General features: G+C 43.6%; 1 long non-coding RNA gene across 31 annotated transcripts in view; it reads left to right on the forward strand.

Annotated features, from left to right (window-relative positions):
- The window catches only part of LOC110397876, a 295332-nt gene that overhangs the window by 912 nt on the left and 272532 nt on the right, over positions 1-21888 (forward strand). For 29 of the 31 annotated variants that reach the window (XR_002438026.1, XR_002438028.1, XR_002438031.1 and 26 more), the window contains exons 2-6: positions 56-219; positions 940-1025; positions 18819-19146; positions 21472-21592; positions 21696-21843. This is a non-coding gene — a long non-coding RNA (uncharacterized LOC110397876). Of the gene's footprint in view, positions 1-55; positions 220-939; positions 1026-17619; positions 17809-18818; positions 19147-21471; positions 21593-21695; positions 21844-21888 lie in introns of those variants that run through there. The other 2 variants (XR_002438050.1, XR_002438056.1) reach the window with 2 other exon arrangements.

A 21888-nucleotide genomic window follows, 5' to 3' on the forward strand; every position in this document is an offset into this window, starting at 1 on the left:
AAAATCCTCATCAAACTTAGTCCATTTTTCATGGAAAGTTTTGATTTCTATGCAGATTGTCCCAGGCACACATCATCCTGCCTTGGGAGATGGGAAGAGTGCAGCAGTGGGAATTAGTTTTTTCAGAGATGCTTTCTCTCAAAATAATTTTGACCTGTGGTGAAGCAATACTTTTGTTCTCTGCACATCGATGGGCCACCATAGGTGGATGGAAATTGGGTAAGAGGAAGGGACAACCCTTGATGTACACATTCCCAGTATGAGAAAAAAAAAAACACAGTGATTACTTAGGTGTTGGATCTCAGGGAGAAATTTTGCTTCCAGGACCTTTTAAAACCTGGGCCATAGTATGGGAACTTCCCATAAGGCTCAGAGCTAGGCCAGCAAGAAGATGCACTTCCATATCTCAGTACATCTTTGGTGCTGATGTGGGGTGTGAGAATCAGACACCCATGGCTGTAGTTGAAAGTGCATTTGGATTTTCCGATCTCAGGTAACAGAAAGCACAGCTCAGCTGCTCACACAGCACGCTGTGACTGTACTTAGGCACACTGCATTTGTTTGCCCAAGTGTCCAAAGCCAGTTTGCAATTCTGAGAGTGCAGTTTTGTCCATGGCAGTTCAGCCTTGCCAGCATTTTCTCCGTTTGTATTTCACGCCACTCGTTCTTTTCAATGTGCCTGGTGTTTTGTGAGCTGTAACGCGTCTCCGAGCCTGCTTATGTAGGGCTGCAGAGCAACAAGCCTCCTTGTAATGCCTTTCAGCATGGCTCCATTTATATTAATTGTGTCACTAAAAATATTCCATTTTACATAGGGGAGCACAGTCTGCCTCACAAATCATCCAGATAAGAAGCACATCCACAGTAGGCAGCATTTTTAAGGCATGGATTTTGCTTCCAGTAGCCTTAAAATAACACCCGCTCTTCTCTCTCTTGCAGGAATGGATACAGAAATCTGGTGCACGCTACTGGCTGGCTCCTGTGGTTCACAGCAGAAGTGGCTGCATTTGTCTAGAAAAAAAACGGTGAGTGCAGCCCTGCGTTGTTCAAAACTTTATCCTTAGGTGCTGTAATAGCAGTAAAAAGAGGAACTTTGGTCCTGTTGTGCTTGACCAAATACGCCACGATGACAGTGTGTTTGGTTATGCTTATGGGTTGTTTATTGCCCACTAACTGGAAACACTGAAAATGTAAGGGTGATGTGCAGCAGAGTGGACAGGCAGCTTTGGCCTCAGCAGGATGAAGGTTTATGCATCAGTCAGTGGCTGTGAGCTGCAGGGAGGTGCCCTTTGCATCAGTGTCAGTGCTGTTCGCCCAGCCAGGTAAGGAAACGGAGGCAGAGGAGTCACAGTGAGAACAAGTGGCAGAGCTGTGTGTGACCCCTGCAGCTCTCAGTCCATAGCAACAGCATTTTTGCTTTCCTGGAGCATTAGGTGAAAGCTTGTGGAGCGGTGCCAGTGCCAACACGCTGCAGCAGGGTCTCAGCAGAGCTGTCCCCTCCCACCCTTCCTGCTTCCTGCTACTTATTCTACCTTCCCCGACTCCGTGCTTTCCCCTTGCCTCCTCCCAATCTCTCCTCTTCTTCCCCCCCAACCTAACTCAACAAAGTCTTAGGTTCTTCCTCCTTGTAATTTGTCGCTAATCAGCTGTCAGCGTTGGAGCAATGATGAGAGGTTCATCTCTTGCTGAGGGTAATGGCCTTAAAAGTCACAGAGTCAATGTCAATGGGATCGCTCCAATTCAATCAGAGACCTGAATGAGAAATGGCCCCCGCTGACATTAGCACTCATTTTGAGCCCAAGCATCTGGGCCCTAGTAAATAACCATCAGTGGGTGGGTCCGGGGGACAGGTCATTAGCCCCACGAAAAATAAATATCGTTTCCCTTGATGGCTGCGAGTAATTTAGCTCAGACGAGGAAATTTCACCCTAGATTAAGTATGATGAGCCAATATCAGTCAGAGGAGGCCAAACAGTGAGAGCTTGATGAGATAGAGGGAAATTTATATGCAGCTGGCTGAATGCAAGATGAGCTTAAAGAAATGATGTACTCTTCCACTTTTCGCTGTGTGCAGTGCCGAGCACCATGTCTCCTGCCACAAACACCCCCTCCTGGCACTGCTGGGTCCCCAGGCTGGTGGCACGCACTTGTGCACAGCACGGCCCATCCGCCAACATCCCATTCCCACTGGCCCAACTCTACCTCCCTAAAGCTGTGGCTGGAGGCTGGAGGCTGTCCTCCAGCTATGCCCTGAGCACAGATGGGCATGATGCAGCATCCAGTTTGGTGGCAGATCAAGGGTGACTGGGACAGGATGGGATGAACGCAGGGAGCTGCAATACTGGGGAAAAGCTGAAGCAGGCAGAAATGAAATGGAAACGGTGTGGAGATGTAGGTTATTTTAAAAGACAAATGAAGGAGGGAAATGCAAAGAGAAGGAAGCAAGAGGCTTTGCTGCTCCAGGACTGGTTTGGCTGCCACTTAAGGAGGCAGTATTTTGGTGTTGGAGCCAATGAACAGCATTAAGAACAGAAGTCAGACTACTTATGTGGCAGACCAGGTGGCTCTCTCCTGGATCTCTTTCTGCCTGGTGCATTTCCTCATGCCTGGATAATTGTCTCATTTTGCTCACATTCTCTCTTTTGCCCCAGTAAAAGCTGTCACCTGCAAAAGACCGAGAAACAGGTGGAAGTCTGCTCAGAGTGTGGTTGTTTCTTGTACAGAATGCTTCCATTAGAAGCTAGAGATTTCTCTCTATCAGCTAACCCACTGGCACACTGTACTACAGCTAATGACAAAGCATTTTCATCCTAGATTCCTGTGAATCTCTTCTGTCACTGTGCTACACTCCACCACCAGCAGCTTCCAGTGCAGCAGTAGATAAGTTTTTAAGGAAGCAGTACTAACTGTTCATATGTCAGCATTTTTTATGCCTACCTGAGCAGACACAGAATTATCTTTGTCAATATTCTGCCCTTCATCATAAAACCTCTGCTAAATGCTGGGTCTTGCTGTTCTGCTGAAAGGTTACCAAAAGTGTGCAGAGCAACCAACTGAAGTACCAGGGGAAGTACATTAAGCACTTCACATTGCACCTGGCCTAAAGACATCTGGCTGCTGTTGCAGAGATTTCCTTCTGTGAAGTAAATCGCATGCATGGATTTACTTGGAACTCCATTACGTCAGTGGAACTACGACAGTTTACCCCAGAAGAATATCTGGGGTTGGCCACGATGGAGTATCGGAGACAAAGACAATATATAGAGAGAAATGTTGTACACAGATGCACTCTGCTTCCAGCCACCCTGGTTTTGAATGGCCTTTACACCTTCAATATCCAGGGTCTTCAGCAAGGGTAGCGATTGTATGAGGTTGCCATGTCCCCAGGACCAGCTGTCCTGCAGTACGGTGGTGTTGGGCAGAGGCTGACACCATCTCCTGCTTTGGAGTCTGTTCCCTTTCCTAAGCTCACCTTTACCTTCAGCCACTGGAGCCTCCTCTGGGCAGAGGCTGACACCATCTCCTGCTTTGGAGTCTGTTCCCTTTCCTAAGCTCACCTTTCCCTTAAGCCACTGGAGCCTCCTCACCTGAAGGTCTTCCTGTGCTTTGCAGGGGGATGGGATATTGGTTCCCACCCTCTGGGGTGGTGGTGAGGTGGCAGCATGCCCCCATTTGGTAAAAATTGAATCCAGTATTCCATTCTGCACAAACTCCTGAGATTTCAGCTTTTTATCCCAAATCAAGGTAAAATCTATCTCTCTGATTATCTATCTATTTATATGAGTTTTTGTTTTGTTTTATGTTTTAATATTGGATATTCCTGCGGCACGGAAATTTTGAATTTTCAACTTTTCTTCTTCTCTCCTGATGGTATGATACTGTTAGCTGAAGGAGGGCTGCATATAGTGTGTGGAGGAGAGCTGCTTTGTGACTCAAGGTGAAGCAGTATATCCAAGAGAAATAAATGCACTGAGTGAACTGTTCTTAGAGATGTGGAAATCCTTGTATTGTCCAGAGCACAAACAGAGCTGACAGGTCAACCCATAACATTGCCCTTGGAGGATGAGTGGAGATTCTTCTTGGTTAAATGCACGTGAGCTTCTCTTCTTTCCAGTACTTCTTTTACTTATTCTTTGCTCCTGACTCTTGAACTTGTCCTCATCTTGATGTAGCAGATCTGCGTATTCTGTTGATTTTAATTTTTTTTTAATTGTGGTAACAATAAAAAAAAACAGCACTGTGATAATGGGAAAAAAAAAAGTCCAAAAGAAGGAGTAGGATAGGAAACGATTGCTTTCAGGAAGTAAGTGTTCTTCTATAGTATGGTTTCCTTTGATTTTTCAAGTCAGCTCTCCTCCACATAGGAAGGAGGCTTTGTAGAATCATGCCTGTCTGCTGCAGCACTGCCTGGATGCCTCACGTAGGACTTGCTCATACTGTAGACACAATCCCATTTGCAGTAGCATTTAATAGATGAACTTCTTGGAGTGGTACAAGAGTTTTTAATATGCAACAGCTTTTCCTCTCTCTCCTCCCTATTTTGAAAAAATCCTTTGTCAGGACTCCTTTGAGCCTGAGCACAGTTCCCTTTGGAGGATGATGGTTTGCATTTGAAACTACTGCCAACAGCTTTATTTATCTCTGAGGATTGGTGTGTGGGGCGGGTCATAGCTCTGTAGCCCTTCCGATAATCAGGAGCATCTGTATAGCATTATGGAAATCACCGGAAATACAATGGAGGCAGAGAGATATGTCTGTCAGCTCTTAACCAGGACAGAATTGGTCTTCCTATGCAATAAGACAGATAGCTGAATGTGGAGTTTTTTTATTGTATTTTCCTACCGCAAATGGACTTCTCCTTATAACAGCCTCCTGCTGGGGTGCTTCAGCACTAAATATCTTCTTTCTTAAGCTACAGTGCGCCTGGTGTCTAGTATGGACTGCATTCTGACCTAGCATAAGCAGATGCAAAGTTAGCAGAGTTATAGCCCTTAGGCTGGACCTGGCTTTGGCCCTGTGCCTGCACTGCTCCCTTGCCAAAGCAGAATTTACCATTTCTGGTATTTATTTATTTTTCTCTCCTGGCCTCTGATAAATGTCATTCTCCATGATGCAGTATCTGTCTCTCGATCTCTTGCATTGGTACACAAACAAATTCGTGAGCGACACATTGACAAAGTCCTGATGGTAGAAGAGGTGATGATGAATTGGGAGCAATTATAGCAGGTATTGTACGCGTCCTACAGCTGACGCCAAACTTCCCTTCCAATGCCAGTTGCCTTCTATCATCTGGTAAATGGATTGGATGTGGGCTTCTCCCAATTAAAGCCAGTGAGGTCATATACTTCCTAATTACAAGCTAGCCCATTGTGTCTAAATGTGACAGACATGTGCTTGGAAAATTGCTTTTAATGCCTAAATAAACATGATGAACTAAATGGCAGATTTCAATCATAACTGGAAGTGCTCAGCCTCTTGAATTTTGTGCTGACTTTCTGATAGCCACTTGTACCGCTGACCACCCTCGACTGGGGACACTGTGTTCTTGGCATCACAATGCTATTGTGGGCCCTCTCCCTTTCTCTGGTACATTATTGTTTGACAAGCATATGCAGCATGGTCACACAATGGGGAGCAGTACCGCCCTCCAACAGGAGGAGGGGACTGTGGCAGGATACACAGATTGAGTTTACACCAACTGTGGGTGAGTGACCAGCTCTGGTACAACACACATGCAACAACATTATGCAGGATGGTTAAATAGAGAAACTCTGCATGTTGTTCAGAAATCACAAGGGACTGCTGACATCCTTGGGGCTGGGAGACGCTTCTATGTAGACAAACTGCTCCCAGTTACTTAAGGAAATATCTGGACTCTTTTCAGACAGACAAAAAGAATGGCTCTGAATTCAGACCCCTTGCGTGACATCAATCTCCTGTGCTACAAATTTGAAGAACAGAGGATAAAACCTGAGCAGATATTCAGGAACAGGCTTTCAGGAGTATATATATGTAAAATAACACACTGTAGGCCAAAGGCAATTTAAGTGTTACATTTTATTTCACACTGAAGGCAAAACACTGTTTCCCAGGCAGCTCGCTATTGCTTGCATATGTATTCATTTCTATTGGTAGTATTTCCTGCAGAATTATCTAAACTGGCTAAACCCTTGCTTGTTATTTTCTTGTGTTTCACAATGGTTGGCTGTAACGCTAAAGCCACAAAGACTGCTTGTGCTCTGCTTCTACTCCATTAATTGTGCAGTGCTTTGTTTGCTTCTGAAAACTTGAGTCTGAGTAAGGCAACTGGGGTTATTTGCAGAAATCAGTAACCCTCCTAGTGGTATCCAAAATAGATGGTGTCATTGCAGAGTGAATACAGAGAAGACCATCATCCCATCATGTTTTCCAGCTTTTGTGAGCCAGCTGCTTAGATGTGTGCCAGGCTTTTACACAATGGCTTACGTGCTTGAGGGTTGGCCTGTAACAATGTGCTCTGCCAACATGTGCCTTGAATTCTTGACATCAGCTGAGATTCACATCATGCGCAGTCCTGAAGCATTAACCTGATGAGAGCATGCAGACTTCTTAGGTTCAGCTGAATGCAGGTAGCCAGAAGTTCTTTCTGGCTCCCAGACACTGGTAAGTGCTCCGCCCAAGTATGTGTTGGAAGGAGGTTGTGTATATGTGCGTCTCCTGTGCTTGGTTCCCAGGAACATCCTTTCCCTAGTGTCTAAGTACAGCCAAAGTTCTCAAGAGAATCATGTAGTTATCTCAAGTTACACCTGAGCAGAAGGATTTTGTTGCAGCAGGAAGGAAGGGGGAAGTTTTGGGGTTTTTCAGAAGTAGCTGAAAGCCTACTTTCATAAGAAGAGGTTTAGTCAAGACTTCAGGCTGAAGTCTTGAAAGAAAGTAAGGACTCAGTCAGGACTGGCTTACTTTTATCTTTCTCTCCAAGGGATGCTAAGGTCAGGAAAGGCTTGGACCTGGAGAATGCATATGGATTATTGCTTATCGCTCATTTCCAGAGACAGGTTTCCGTGTGAGCTTTCACTGTTAGACACTCTTTGAGAGGTGTGGATGTTTGCTGGCTTTAAAATAACACATAATCTACTTGAACCTACTGGTGCTCAGTCGGGCCAGGTTGCATGGAGCCCTGGGCAATCTGATCTAGTACCTGATCTAGTGCTTGCAATCTTGCCTGTGGCAGAGGATTTGGAGCTTGATGATCCTTGAGGTCTTTTCCAAGCCATTCTATGATATTCAGCACCAAATAAGCAGCCTTCCATTTGGGACTGGGGAGATGATGTTTGTGATTCAGTAGAGGTGGTAAATAGATACAGCAAAGACTGGGCCCAAAGCTGGCTCAGGCAAGCAGTATCATTTAGTCTGCTTCAAAAGGAGTGGTAAGATAGTGTCTGGTAGTCTTGTTTTAGCATGCCTTAGTATGTACATACAGTGTAATTATGTGCATAACTTAAAGATTGCAAGCAGCTCTCTTCAAATCAGTGCTTGAAGTTACATGCCAGCATAAGCACCCAAGTAGACTGGAGCTTGACTCAATAGGCATGGCACTGTAGAGCGTATCAGCATGCTTGCCTCGTGCTTTGCTGCGTGAGTTTCCTAGTGCTGCCTGAATGGAGAGTACTCTCTTCCTGCCCGGTTGTACATACGTGGTCTCTGATGCAGGACAGAAACAATTCCCTTTGCAAGCTGTATTTTATCGTTGGAACTGATGGGTGTCAAACTTACACTGGTGTCAAGACAGATGTGCAGTGCTTGGGGCCTACAGCAATATGTTGTGCCCTGTTGTTTTATGTTGATAGCACGCTGGTACAATTTACATCAGCTATTCTTTCTTACCTTGAACTGTAAAGTACAGCAGCTGTTGACTTCTTATTTACAGCACTGTAAGTGTTTAGGCTATGCTTCTGACAGGCACACACATATTTCATGGTGCTCTGCATCCTCCCGGACTCTGATGGACTGGTTATGGCACACTGTGCAAGAAACAGCTAGCATGAAACAGAAGAGTTCAGCTCTGAAGATTTGGAGTAAATTGCTGTTGATGTTAGAGTTCTCTCTCTGCAAACTGCCACTTGTTCTCACACTGCTTGCAGGAGCTTTGCTGTCTGAGAGTAGCAGTGATATTTCAGATTCAGGTGCAGAGGATCAACATACACAAAAATTACTGGAGAAGTGCAGATACAAAGTCTGAATGACTTTTGTTTCCTCTTTCCCATGGGTGAAGTTTCCGAAAGTTAAAAATGCAAATAAGATGTGCATGCGTTCATAGTGAAGTTAGGTGGGAGCTGTTGCTGAATCTGAGCTCTCATTGAATACACTGCTGAATTTCAGGTTAGATCAGGTGTGTTGAAGCATGAAATGAAGGTTTTATTACCCCACAGTGTGTGTAGTACATACTGGCATGGGAGAAGGCTTGTTTGCTGCAACTCCGCAGAGGATTTCTGTTCTTTGCAAATGATGTGAAATGAGCACTGTTTATCTGGCACAAGGTATAGACATTAGAGACAAAACAGGTCTTGCCAGTGAGGGCTTTGTTCCTAGGGTGTAAATTTAATAGCATCCACCAATTCATTTTAAATGACCTGGCTGTTGCAGGCACAATGTTTTCTGGGAGAAAAGAAATGCGCAGGCAGCCAAAAAAACAGCTTTGATCTCTCCCTAACTTTTTGTAAGGTTAAGTGAATGCCATGCAAATGTGGGATGCCGGGAGAACATCTCTGCTTCTGAAGGGTAAAAAATAAAATTGTGCTCAAGTGAGTACTCTTGCCTACAGTAGGTGTACATCTTCTAGTAGAAGTGAAATGAGTATTTTCTTGAGGATATGGCAAGTAAGTACCCTGCTCTGCAGCAGACTCTTTATGTGAATTTGGGTTGGTCACTTAGGTAAAATCCTCAGAGGTGTTTGCCCATTGACTTCTTGGTAATTTCCTGTGGGATATAGAGTGTCTGACAACCTAGATCTTGTTCTCTTTGGCTTCACCAGCACAATTTTCACCGCCATACTCAAAATGCAACCAGGCAAATGCTAGAGTCATTCTCCAGTGACTTTGCCTTCTGCTACAATTGTGGTTTTTGTGAGGATAAACACAGTGAGGACTGCAAAGTGCTTACTGGATATTAGGAGCCATATAACTACCTGACATGGATAAGCTGCTCTTTTGTGCCTGTGTCTGGTAAGGGAAAGCTTTATTTATTCTGACAGCATCCTCTAAGTGTGGAGCATCCCCATGGGCTTCACCTGATGCCTTCAGCTTGATTGCTGCCAGCCCTGCAGCCTTCCACTAACTTATATTCCCACACACCATAACCCACCCATTAGCCCTTTGCCTCAATAAAATTCATTTCCAGAGGCCTGAATCCACCACCACCTCTACTGCATTGTGCATAGGACCCTCCTTTCTATCACTGTGGCCACAGAGAACCAATGCACAAAAGCAAGTTTGTGGCTGGAATTTGCTGTTCCTTTTCTGTCCAGATGGTCACTTGCAGCCCCACTTGACCTCTCAAGTACAGACTCTGGACTCAAAAGCAGGAATTAGCAGGCTTCATATTCTCCTTTGCAGCAAACTGTGAAGAGTTTCAGCAGGAGGTTGGCTTCAGGGAGAGGCAATGTTTTGGAACACATTGCAAAAGACACTTGCAAGAAAGCATGGGTGAGTAAATGAAGTGCTGCTTTCTGCCTGTAGCTTGAACTCACTTTCCAGAGTGCTTGGAGGGTCCAATGACCCCTGCTGAAAAGGAGAACTCCCTCAGGTGTTCCACAGAAATGTTTTCATTGAGAGTGGTCCCTCCTCCTAGAGTGGGCAAATTGGCTTTCCCTGGTTCTTGCTACTCCGCTCTGCCCATCCCTATTCCCTTTGTCTTTGAGCTTCCCTTACCTGTAGCAGATGTAACACTGAATACTAATTGAAGTAATTTTTTTTTTCACACAAATGGTGAATATTGGTGGTGAAATGGTGAGGAAGGGTGACTTAGGACATACCCCTATCATGGCAGATAAAAGTCCCTATCAGCACCACCATCAGTTTGTGGATGCTGAAGAGTGTTCATCTCACGCTAATTCCAGCTAATTAGTGTCAGGGCTAAGCTTAAGTTTGGTACTCATCTGCTTTGTTTCCATGTTTTCTCCTATAGCGATCTGTTCTTTTCTGAATGCTTTATATGCTGGAGTAAATGTTATATTTGTTACTCTGTGTATGTGATTTATTCTGTACTTGTCTGAGACTCCCTGCAGAATGTGGTAAGCTCATTCTTGCTTTCCAGAAGAGTGATTTCAAATAGCCAACGCCATGTTAAACTACATACATATCAGACAAAATTGGCAGTTGTGAAAAGTCCCCGAAGTAACCTAACAGTGTGCAATCCTTTGATGTTCCTGTTGCTTTTTTTCTCTTTGACTCGTTGCAAATTGCAACTTTTAAGTGTAGAAGGTATATAATAATTCAGACCAGGCTCTCTGATGGTGCAAGCGATGGGGAGTCAATAACCATTTGCTTTATCTTGTATCAACAGCATGGTTTTGGATCCTGCATTATGTGCCTTCCCTTTCCTTGCTTGAGAGTAGTGTGAAGACAGCTTGTCGCCTCAGCAAACCTTGATCATCTCAGGGTTTTGAAATTAGTAGTTGGGTCTTCTCTCAGCTTTAATGCATGTAGTTCCAGTGACACCTTTATGGCTAGTCACTGGAAATCAGAAGGTTTTCCAAAAGGTGTAGGTGTGAGTGCAAAATGTGACCAGCTTCCTCTAGACCTCCAGGCTAGATGCTAGAATCAAACACAAACTCAGTACTAAAACTTCACCTCCACGGTCCCCAGAACAAGATTTTACCCAAGCAGATACTACGTAAAATCATTGCATTTCAGCATTTTGCTCTACAGAAAGTAGCTTTCTCAAAATGCAGTGTATCGAAGACAGAAGCTAGCAACCAACATACAGAGAAACATACTGCAAAAGTCGAAAGGATTCAAAGAAGACGTTCTGGGATTTAAAGTGTCATCATTACCACAGTACTGTGGTAGTGTTGTTCACATGTGTCAGCTCTAGGAAGAGAATGTCTATCTCCTGAGTTGCTGTCCAATGTAACAGCAAGATTGTTCTGTTTGTGAAATGATGGCATTTTAATCAATTGAAAAAAGCAGCTTGAGCTGGCAAAGCTCATCTTGCTTCTCTCTCTTTTTTTTCTCCCTTTTCCAGCACTCATTTAATGCAGCTAAAATGTGGCCAGAAAGATTTTGTAGAGAGCAGTTCCAACGACATTCTCTCCAAAGCTGAGACACCCTCAGCTCCTTATTTCTGCCAGGAGCAAATTTTTAGTAGTGATTGATAAAGTCCCAGGCCTGGGGGCTTTGTACTGGAAGTGCTGACAGACCCTTAACTGTAGGATTATGAAATGCAATGCTGTAACACAATGAATAATATTCATGAATCTGCCATAATGCTGGATATTATCACTCATTACCATTGTAAGAAAGGGGTGATTAAACTAATAGTTACTGAGAGACATTTCTGGTGACAGGAGGCAATGATTAGGATGAACTGACTTCAATATACATTTAGAACTGGGAATAATGGGATGTGGCAGGAAGCCAATAAGTGAACATGGCCCACAGCTCTGATCAATGAATTACTTTTTTTCCGCTTTACAGCAGTACATGGTGTTTAATGAAAAATCAATAGCCCCCTGTAATTCAAAACTGTAATCAATCGTTTGACCTGAAGCTTTCCCTCTTTTTTTTTTTTTTTTTTTTTTTTTTTTCCTTTCCCCCCTCCCTTTCCAGAGAAGATGTCTTCAGCTGAGGACACAGTTCAGCTGCAAGGCACAGTACTTCATGGGACTTGCAGAAGGAACCTGACTCAGGTCTGCTGCGATTTACACCAGCTGCAGAATATATAGATGGAAAGTCTGGGGTTGGGTGTTGTTGTACTTTTGCCTTCCCTCTGCCCCATGCAAGGTGGGGAGTTGAAATGAGAATGCTTTGTTCTTGCTTTCTCCTCTCATCAGTGGTCATAAGGTCTTTTGGAGCAATTGGTCCCGTTCAGATGCAGCTTGAGGGCATCTGTGGCCCAAGGCATGTTGAGAATAGCTCACAGGTGTTCAGTGACACTGCAAGGATTGTTCTATTTCTGAAGGAAAGTTCTTCCCATGAGGCAATACTCAGGCCAGGTAGGTCCTTGGGACTCAGCCAAGCTCCATCAGTTGACACCATCAGCTCTGATTTGTTAAGCCTCTGTTTTGTATAGGTGTGAACCAATTCAGCTTTGTTCTGAGCTCACTAGCAGAGGAATGACAGAAAATTAATGCAACTGAGCATCTTTAAGAAAACTTGGAACCACACCTTATATGTGTAGGTAGATCTTGTCATCAGTGCCTGTCAAATGATTTTATTGTAAAAACCAGGAGAACAGAGGAACTTGGTGCTGGAAACAGGTAGGAAATCCATTCAGATCTTAAGCTCCTGTTGACTCAAGCAGATTATGCAACTTTTGGTATTAGGGACAATTCTGATTCTGTTATGTACTAGAGGAAAAGGTTTTCTGAATTTCACTGTGAAGTTGAAGAGATGGTACTACTGGAGCTGTTAATGCTATCTATCCAGGGTCTTACTGGACTAAACAGGCAGCAGGTGTGATGCTTGATGTAAGTGCAATTACTCCTGATTTGCACTAGTGAGAATAGGAAGGAGAGTAGTCTTGGCAAGTCTCAGCAGCACCTTCTTTGAAAGGATAACACAACAGATTAGCAGCATTTCTGGTAGTTTCAAGGGTAGTTCCAATAATAAAACTTTACTCTCTTCAAATCTCCAGAGGCGGGCAGTTTTTAGAAAGTTAAGATTTATTTTTTAGCAACTGGAGTTTAGGTGTTTGTTTTTTCTCTTCTCTTTCCCTTGCTGGCTGCTTGCTGTAGTCCTGTCACCAGAATCAAGCATTATCTCCAAGGGAAGAAAACAAAATACCGACAATGGCAAAGACTTGCCTACTGCAGGATTATTCTGATCTGCCTGTGCTTGACTGCTTTACTCAGTCTACTCCTAAATGATTCAGTGACAAAATGTCACCCTTTTTGATTCCAAAGCGACTTACAAATGGGAAGGCTGTTTCTCATAACCTAAATGCAAAGATACCGTTGTGCTATGTCATTTTTGGTTCCGCTTGTACTGCTGACTAAGCAATTTTCTTCCATGATGCGTAGGCAAAGCTAAAATTGAGAGCATCTCTCTGGTTCCCCACTCCTCACCCACACCACCTTGCTATTTGTTGTAGTGCATGGGGAGAAGAGAGCAAGCGCATCTCTTGAGTTTGACGGCTCCCTTCTGCTTCTCAGTCTTCTGTGGCCGCTTCTTTACTGCGTTGACTGTTAACTGAATGGCTGATTTCCTGGCACAGGGACAATGCTGGTCCCTTGGCGGGGAGCTGAGCACACGCAGTATTGCCAAGCAACACTTTCCATGGATTGTGTGTGCCACAACTCTTTCTTGGTGCCACAGTCTTCCAATTTTTTTCTTTCCATCCAGCAAAAATGCATTATGCAGTGGGATGTGGGAGTGAGTGGGTAGGAATGAGATCTCAGAGGGCTGAGAGAAAACATGAGAGTCCCGAGGAGCTGAGAAGGTTGTTCCTTGCCCTGTACTAAAGCTATTGAGACACTGAACAAGGGGAGTGAACTTTACCAAGAAGGAATGTCTTCTGGGATAGCTGATAGCAGTCCTCTTGGGCTTGCTCCCCAGGCTGCCCCCAGATCAGGCGTGAGAACTGAACACGGCACTTAAAACACTCACACTAATTCTAAATGTCCTTTTTGCCAGTGAGTGTGCATGTGTGGCTTTCATTTCTCTTTGATTTCAGGAGCCTGAGTAGTGACACTGTTATGCTGCTATGGGCTCATACCGAAGTGGTCTCTCCTATGGTGTCTTTTCTCTCCTGCACTTCTCGCTGATCTTTGCTGCTGTATATTCTGAAAGAGGGCTTTGGGATTTGGCTTCAGAATTTGGAGTTAATGCCTTAAATGCACAGAAAAAAAGAATGAGGGAACTTGCTCCACAGCACCACATCCATCATCACTGGAATGGTGGGTACCAGGCATCACCAGGCAAGAATGCTGCTGATTACAATATGCGAGTCTGAGAGGCGATAAAACTCTCAATTTGGATGTTGCAGATCTCATCCCATGAATGGAGTGAGTGAATTTGCAATAACACTGCAATTGGTGCAATAGCAGCTTGTCAGGCGGCTCCTAGAGCAACACGAGCTCTCAAGCTGTGGTAAATACACTCTGCATTACAATTATGTAACAGAGCACATCCTGTCCTGCACTCATTTGCTGGGTAAAAAGGGATAGCTCTTCAACTGGTGCAAATTGGGATAGTGCCATCGACTTCAGTGGGTGAGGACTTAGCCCTGGGACAGTTCTCTAAAATCTCACTTTCCATCGCTTTATCTAATCTCATGCCACTTACAGATGAACCTGTGTTCTTACCTTCTGCTGCTCGCGTGACTTAATTGATTTCTATTTTTTTAAATGCTATTTGTTAATTCACATTGTGTCTTTTGCCGACCAATTATATGCATGGCCATATTGTGTGACTGCAGCAGTCTGGTGCAGTGCAAGGAATGCCACATCATGTGCGACGCCTCATCTCCATGAGTAACCTTGTCACTGTGCTAAATGAATACATGAATACAGTACAGCCAGGAGAGATTAAACGTATTGACCAGTGCCTCTAATAACCATAGAAATGTCATTGTTTTTCATTTTTTTCCCCCTTTCTTGTTTTCCTGACACATTTTGGTCCCCTTTTTGCTTTTCCCCTTTTCCCTTAAGTAGAGATGACACAGATCAATACCTTTGATGGAAAGTAATAATCAGGCCTATTAAGTGACAAAGGTTTACTCTGTAACAGCTGTGCTGGCGGGAGAGGAGAGCTTGTCTGACTAATGAATCATGAAACAATCAGGCAGTAGCCATTTGTGTTTAGATCTGTAAATATGGTGTGGTTCAAGTGCCAGACCATCTCCAGCACTCCAGCTGGGGGCACAGATGGTCCACATTCAGAACAGCACAAGTGTAAAGAAAAGCTTTTTTTTTTTTTTTTCCGCCCCAACCTCCCTTTTCCTTCTCTGTCCCATGCTGCACCTCTCAGAGGAATGGATCAGCTTGCTTTAGGATAAACTTGTGTTGTAGGGAAGTCATAACATCATCCCTCAGACTGAGCTCCCATCAAAATGTTTGCTGTCTTGCTTGTCTGAGGGGGGAAGAAAATCACAGAAAAACTCTAATTCATAGATGCTCTGTAAGGGATTCTCATGTTTTTGACTGAAAATTGGTGTTTCTTCCTTGCTTTCTACCCCTTTGATTCCTTCATTCCATAATACTAGATTTCTTCCTGAAAAGCATGATGATGTCAGTTTTTTAGCTCCTAAAGGACAGTTCGGTGTCACATTGGGAATTCTAAGCTGGAGCACAGGCCGAGCAAGAGAGGTGGAAGGATAAAGTTGTCAGGGAGCTCAAACTGTTTCCTCCCTCTCGGCTTTAGTACATTCTAGCCTCCATACTGGTTATTTATGCCATTTTTCCTCACTCCTGTTGGAGGAGGCCAAGGATCCCAGCTGACACTGAAGATGCTTCCGATTCTTTTTTTTTTTTTCCAAAGAGCTTGTACCATGATAATGAGTGTATGCTGAATGTTTCCTCATCTGCAAAGAAAGCAGCATATCAAGTCATCCTGTTTATGTAGTAAATATAAGCTCAATTTTGAGTTTCACTGTTTGAAATATGGATTTTAATGCAGTGAATTAGAGTGACCTACTTTTCTGCTGTCTCTTATATTTATGGAATTCCATAGAACCCAAGCAATGGGAGAAAGTGTGATACAGATCATAATTTCAGGCCACAAAGATCTTTCTATCATCAGTGTGTGCCACTGGAAGCTTAACTGCCCATTGCAAGGAAGCTTTCTAACCTGGAACACTTATTTTTTTCACAGCACGTATACATGTTTCTCTGTGTGTGTTTGCCTTTATAAATATATGTGATACATTTGTTTACCGTATCCTCACTAACCCAAGCACTTTCAGCTGTACCTCAGTTTGGTTTCGTGAAAGGTGTATTCATTCAGTGGGGCAGTTGTTACTGCCAATACGTATTCTTTGGCTCTACTTCTGATTTCTTATCTGCAAATCAGTGAATGATGTTATGAAGCAAAGAAACAGCTATATCACACATGAAAGTTGGCTTGCTGGCAAATCCATGGAAGTAACAAGGACAGAACCAGGTAAGTGTTCAGCCAAGTGACTGTGTGGGATTAGCATTTCTTGGATTAGAGATGCTGGGTAGTAGAGCAAACGTTTGCATAAATATACATCTGTCTAAATTCTAGTAGAATTATTTTCAGATAGCACCTAAAAAATACTTTGTTTGTCATTGATAAACAAGGGAGATGGTGCTGGGTTACCATTGTCAGGATCAGTCCGTACTGGAAAACAATGAGTTATGGCACTGTGATCTTCTCTTCAAACCTTCCTGAAGAAGGCAACACTGGCAGAAAAGGAGATGGCTTTCCATTCTTATTTCAGTACTCGTTTATCATAGGGGTATCAAGTTAGCTAACACCTCTGCTTGTTGTCATTGATTGCTTTTACGGATTGCCACTCCCTTGGCAGCTTACTGGCGACAGAGGTGAACCTTACAGGAAATGTCTTTCCAGTGGCTCTTAACAGAGGCTGAGGCTCCAGCTGGGACGCCCTGCTCACTTTTGCCCTTGTTTTCTGCTGCATCTTTTGTGATCATTCTTGCTCGGCAACGTTGGGCTGCAAATGTGAGTCAGTGAAGGTATTTGACCTATTGGTAATTTATGCTTAGTTCACTCCTGCTGTATAAATAACTCTACAGGAAAAGACACGTCCCTGTGTGAAAGACATGCAGGCTTCTGTGCATGCATTCTAGCTGCTTCTGATCCTCTGGCAGCCTACAATGGCCAGAAAATGTAAAATTTGGGATCAAAGGCTTTGATCTGCAAAACTTCTCAAGTAAGTCATCACTGCTTGAAGGTTGAAATAGCTGCAAGGAATGGAGTAGACTGTGGACACTTATCCTGCAAAGTCTGCTTTCTATTGCACAACTGAAAGAGAACCCAAGGGGGTTCAGTGAACAAATTTCTGTGGAAGGTCCAAGTGTTGAACTTGGTCTCTCCTTCCTACAATGAGTTGGAACACAGATCTCAGAGGAGCACTCCCTGCTTCTCCAAAATGACCTGAAATGGAGTGTGATTTAATCACCTGCATTTTGGTCTGTATGAAGTGTGCCTTATTAAATTAATTTTACTAATTAATTATAAAGACCTGTTCAACCTGGCATAGTTAACAAGAGAAGTTGATGGCTGTCTTTGTTTGACAGTGGTTTTCATTGGTCAGTGTCCTCGTGGAAGGCTGGTTTTGACTCTAATCATTTCTCCCCCTCTCTCTTGGGTAGCAAGGAAGCATTGATAACTCAGGATGATGCTGTCTGAACTAGTGATACAGAGCCAAGGGGGAGAGGGAACATACTTTTTTCTTTTCCTGTTTTAAGCCCCCTTTTTTTTTTTTTTTTGGACAAAGGAGCAAGTTTGCATAAACCATAAGAAATACAGATTTTGTGGACTTCAACAGTACTGCTATTCTTTCAAAAAATCACATTGTGTCCCAGCTCATTTAAGCTGTTGAATTGTTATGTCATGCAAAAAGGTGGATGAGAGAGAAAAGCCCCAAACTCCTTCAGCTTGATCTGTGCGATCAATAAAGTTCACTAAGGTAATTACTCCCTGATTTAAAACCTGTTCTTCTATTTGCAGTGTTATTTGCTTGCACTGACCAAAATGCTGCAGGGAACAAAAAAGTTTAAACTCACATAAAAAAAATAGTTCCTCCAGGAAGTTATTTTCATCCACCTCTCATCATACCCCTTTTCCCTTTCCCTTTCTTCTTCTTTTGGGAGGGGAATAATTTTGTTTTTCTTATGAGCAAGGCTTAATTTTGCTTTTTGAAGGCATCTTAGAAAAAGCAACTGGGGCCGTGCACAGCTGGCTTTTGAAAATTGAGTTTCTACTGAAACTTCCCTGCTATTATCTTGACAATCTTATTATTATCAAAGCATGCAAATATTAGGTGTGACAATGAATGCTCACGGCAGGGAAGAACGTAACTTGGCCATCAGAGGAAGAGGGCCACTAACAATTGTGCCCCCTGTCACAAAAGCCATAATAATTTAATATTCTCATACTGGGAGTTTCCACTTTGGGCCTGCATAGCACTGCTGAGTGCGTTGTTTCCTTTTGGCCAAATCACCAGGGCCGTTCCTTGAACATTTTGCAAGACTTCAAATAGAGGATCATGCTGATAATGACTTGAGGGCAGGGTTTTTTAATTTTTTATTTTTTTTCTACACCTAGGAATAAATGATTTAACTATTAAACTGTGTTGGGCTTCTAGCTTCTGAATGTAATTTATTTCAAGGTTGTGTTAGACTTGTTAGTAGATCAATCGTTTTTCTTCTTTTGCCAGCCTTCTTAGCAAAAAATAGGGGAGACAAATCAGCTAAATGTCATCGCCTCAGAGTATTTGAAGTGTCACATATTGTAATAATTAACTACCAGCTGCATTATCTGGGTATGGATTTTATTTTCTAGGATTGTGTTTATTCTGAGCACCTACAACTCCTCAATATATAACAGGAGGTGTTAAATGTCTTATTTTAAAGACAAATAACTTGGCGAGTTTGGCAATTATGTGATTTTAATGGGTGTTCTTGCTTCTTTGCACAGATCTGCTAGCTCATACAAAAGTCAGACATTAGTTGTCCCAAGCCTTCCTGGAAGACGCCTTTCAAAACCGATTTGTTCCATATCCACTTTGAGTTGTGTAGAAGAAAAGCTATACAGAGAGAGAGCTGAGCCTGGCGGAGCTGGCTGCTTGAGACGGATTCTTTGCGGCACTGGGATAAATGATTCTGTCACTCCCAGGAAACGGAGCCCTGGATCTGAACTGTTGTCTTCAAAAGGACTTGGATTTATCTGTTTCCGGCATGAGAAAGCTCAGCAGCAACTAAAGGAGAGGAGGAGATACCAGAAATATCACAGACAAATACTGCTGGTAAGCGGTCACTTAAAAGCTGTCAGGAGGTGTTGTCTCTTTCTGTTCCTCACCTCTGCTTGCGTGTCTGCATGCATGTACACCGAGTGCGTAAAATCCAGTAATCTTACACCTGCAAAAAGTTAAAAATTGGTTAAGAAAAAATTGGCTTTCCAATAAATATAGCGTTACAGTTTTAAACACGTGCTGGAGATTCCCATGACCACAGGGGTCCTGCCTCTTGTTTAACAGCCTGGTGGTCTGAAACATCAAGGTCAGAGTGCAGCTATTGGCCTGCATGCCTATTGTCCGTGCTTCCAACTTAGGCTGGTGAAAAGGATAATCGTGTCTGAGCCAACCTCTGCTTCCAAGCCCGCGCCATTGGAAGCCTGTTCATGAATTATTATGGGGAGATGCTTATGCTGGGTGGCCATTTAGAGACAAGGAGGAGGCATCTTTCTGCAAAGTGGGTACTGGGAGCAAGGTTTGGGTTAAGTTAGCTGAGGCATCGGGGTTAACACCCTTGATCTTCCTTTGTTGAATGTGGTGGGATTTTTGGCACACACAAAGGCAGGGTGGCAATTCCTGCATTTCACTGGGGATTGCCAGAGCTCCGGCAGCAGACACAAGGCTGTATAAATACAAGGTCACCATTTGTTTTTAGCACAAAACTGGGAGCACTTCTCATGCTGCAGGTATTTATCACACAGACCTCAGCGAGCACAGGCTTGCAGGACACACGGGGACCAAGAGCATATGGAGAGAGATTTGTCTTTTGATACGCCTGCTGTCCTGGAGACTTAGGAAAGCATTTTTCTTCTTCTTGTGAGCTGCTTGCATTTCTCCCTCCATACCTTCCTTTGCAAGTCAGTGAAGCTACAGTTGGGTATAGCTGGAAGAGGAACAGAAGAACATGACTTGTTGCTGCTGAATAAAGGGAAGCTTATAGAAATCCAAAAGCAACAGATTGCTTAGAGGTAGAGAGACCATGCCCTTTATACCACTAACCTGCAGCTCCTTTCAGTCTATAACTGAAAATAGGGCTTCAGACAGGAAGTAGTTTTTTAGCTATGGACACTCAGTGTGGCTTCAGGAAAGTCGTATCTGTCCTTAATATCTCAGTATCATCCAGTTCTGCAGTCAGTAGTAGTTTCTTAATCTGGGTTTGAGCTGTTCACAGCTCTCTGGGATTTAAGGAATGCTACCTGCTGGGGACAGGTTTCTAGCACATACCATCACATGTGCCTTCTGCAGCCTGTTGTTTCTGGATGCTGTGGTTGTCAGTACAGTGGGCTGAAAGGACTTTTGCTCAGCATGAGCTTGCCAATTCCCGGATCCTTATAACATGGATAATCAGGTTATATTGAAATTAGACTTCCTATGGAGATTCACAGGGTTGCACCAAAAGTGCCCTGTAATTCGGGAGTCAGCTGCATTCCCATTATTGCCTTTGCAGATCCTTGCTCTGTGAATGCACGCCAGCTGTGAGAAGGGCGTAGTCTTGGATATTTTCTGAGTCTTTATTCTTTATCAGTGCTTTCTCTGGGCCAGTGTTGGAAATCATGTATGGAAACAGAAAGTCCTTAGTGAATGCTCGTCACAACAGGCATCAAACTACTACTGGAAAAAGCCTCTGTAGAAAGATGTGGGTCATTACAGGACATCTTCACGTTGCACTCTGAGATGTTAGTGCTTTGGCTTTGATTTTTTTTTATTTTTTTTTTAACCTTAAGTATATAGGCATCTTCATGAGCAGCCTGCATCTTGGGAAGGCTTTAAAAGGCCAGCTTCTACAAACAGCTGCTGTGATGTCTTAATTAAAACCAACTTCATACATATGCTTCTCCACTCCCAAGAGGGTTATACCGGCTCCTCAGTCCAGTGTGGAGTGACCTCTTGGCTCATTTTCATTGCTTGGCCAAGGACACGTCACCCAAGTTGTGTGGAACTCCTGAAAAGAGAATGCTAGGCCAAGTCCTGTCTGCAGTTCAATGTGTGCTGGGTTTGTCAGCACCAAAGTGGGCTAGGGAGAACCACACTGTGAAGAAACTACGTAGGAAAAGAGAAAGGTGTTAACAGAAGGCTGCAGAACTCCTCAGGAGCTCACGGAGTCAGTGATTGGCACAATGCCAATCAGGTAACAGTGTTGGCCAGACTGCCAGTGGCTAGATCATGTAACAGCAAAAATGGTGATCGTTGAACTCAATGCAGCCCTATGGTGAATGTCAGGAGGGTGCTAAAATGGCATACAAAAGTCTTTCTACTTTTCATTTCATTGTATTCTTTCCAAGTAATGCTGGAGAACAGCAAGCCTGAAAAATGTATTACTTTTCATGTATTATGTAGAAATGTGTAATTCTCACACACCATGGCGATGAACTTGCTGCGTGCACCAATGGAGAACTATGGCAAAGAGCTAAGAAAGGCACCCTGGACTTAAATCCTACTGACTAATAGTAAGCTGAAAGTAAGTCTGTCTGTCCTAGCTGTTGAACTGTCAGCATCAAAAGATGATGAGAATTGCAGCTAGTGTGACGTAAGTGCCTAACTTCATGAAAATCTTTTGGTAGTTACTGAATATTGCTGTGATCTGAAGTGCATGCTGCTGCTGGAAGTGAACGAATACACGTAAAATGTTTCTCAGTCTGCAGACAGAGCCTACTTCATAAATCATGGGAATTGTTTAAATATCCTGAGCAGATGCCTACCGCGCTGCTGGTAAGCTGGGGGTTAACAGGAACATCACCTCCTGGTCCTTCTAAT

This window comes from Numida meleagris, chromosome 4 (genome assembly GCF_002078875.1).
Source record: "Numida meleagris isolate 19003 breed g44 Domestic line chromosome 4, NumMel1.0, whole genome shotgun sequence".
Classification (NCBI taxonomy): domain Eukaryota; kingdom Metazoa; phylum Chordata; class Aves; order Galliformes; family Numididae; genus Numida; species Numida meleagris.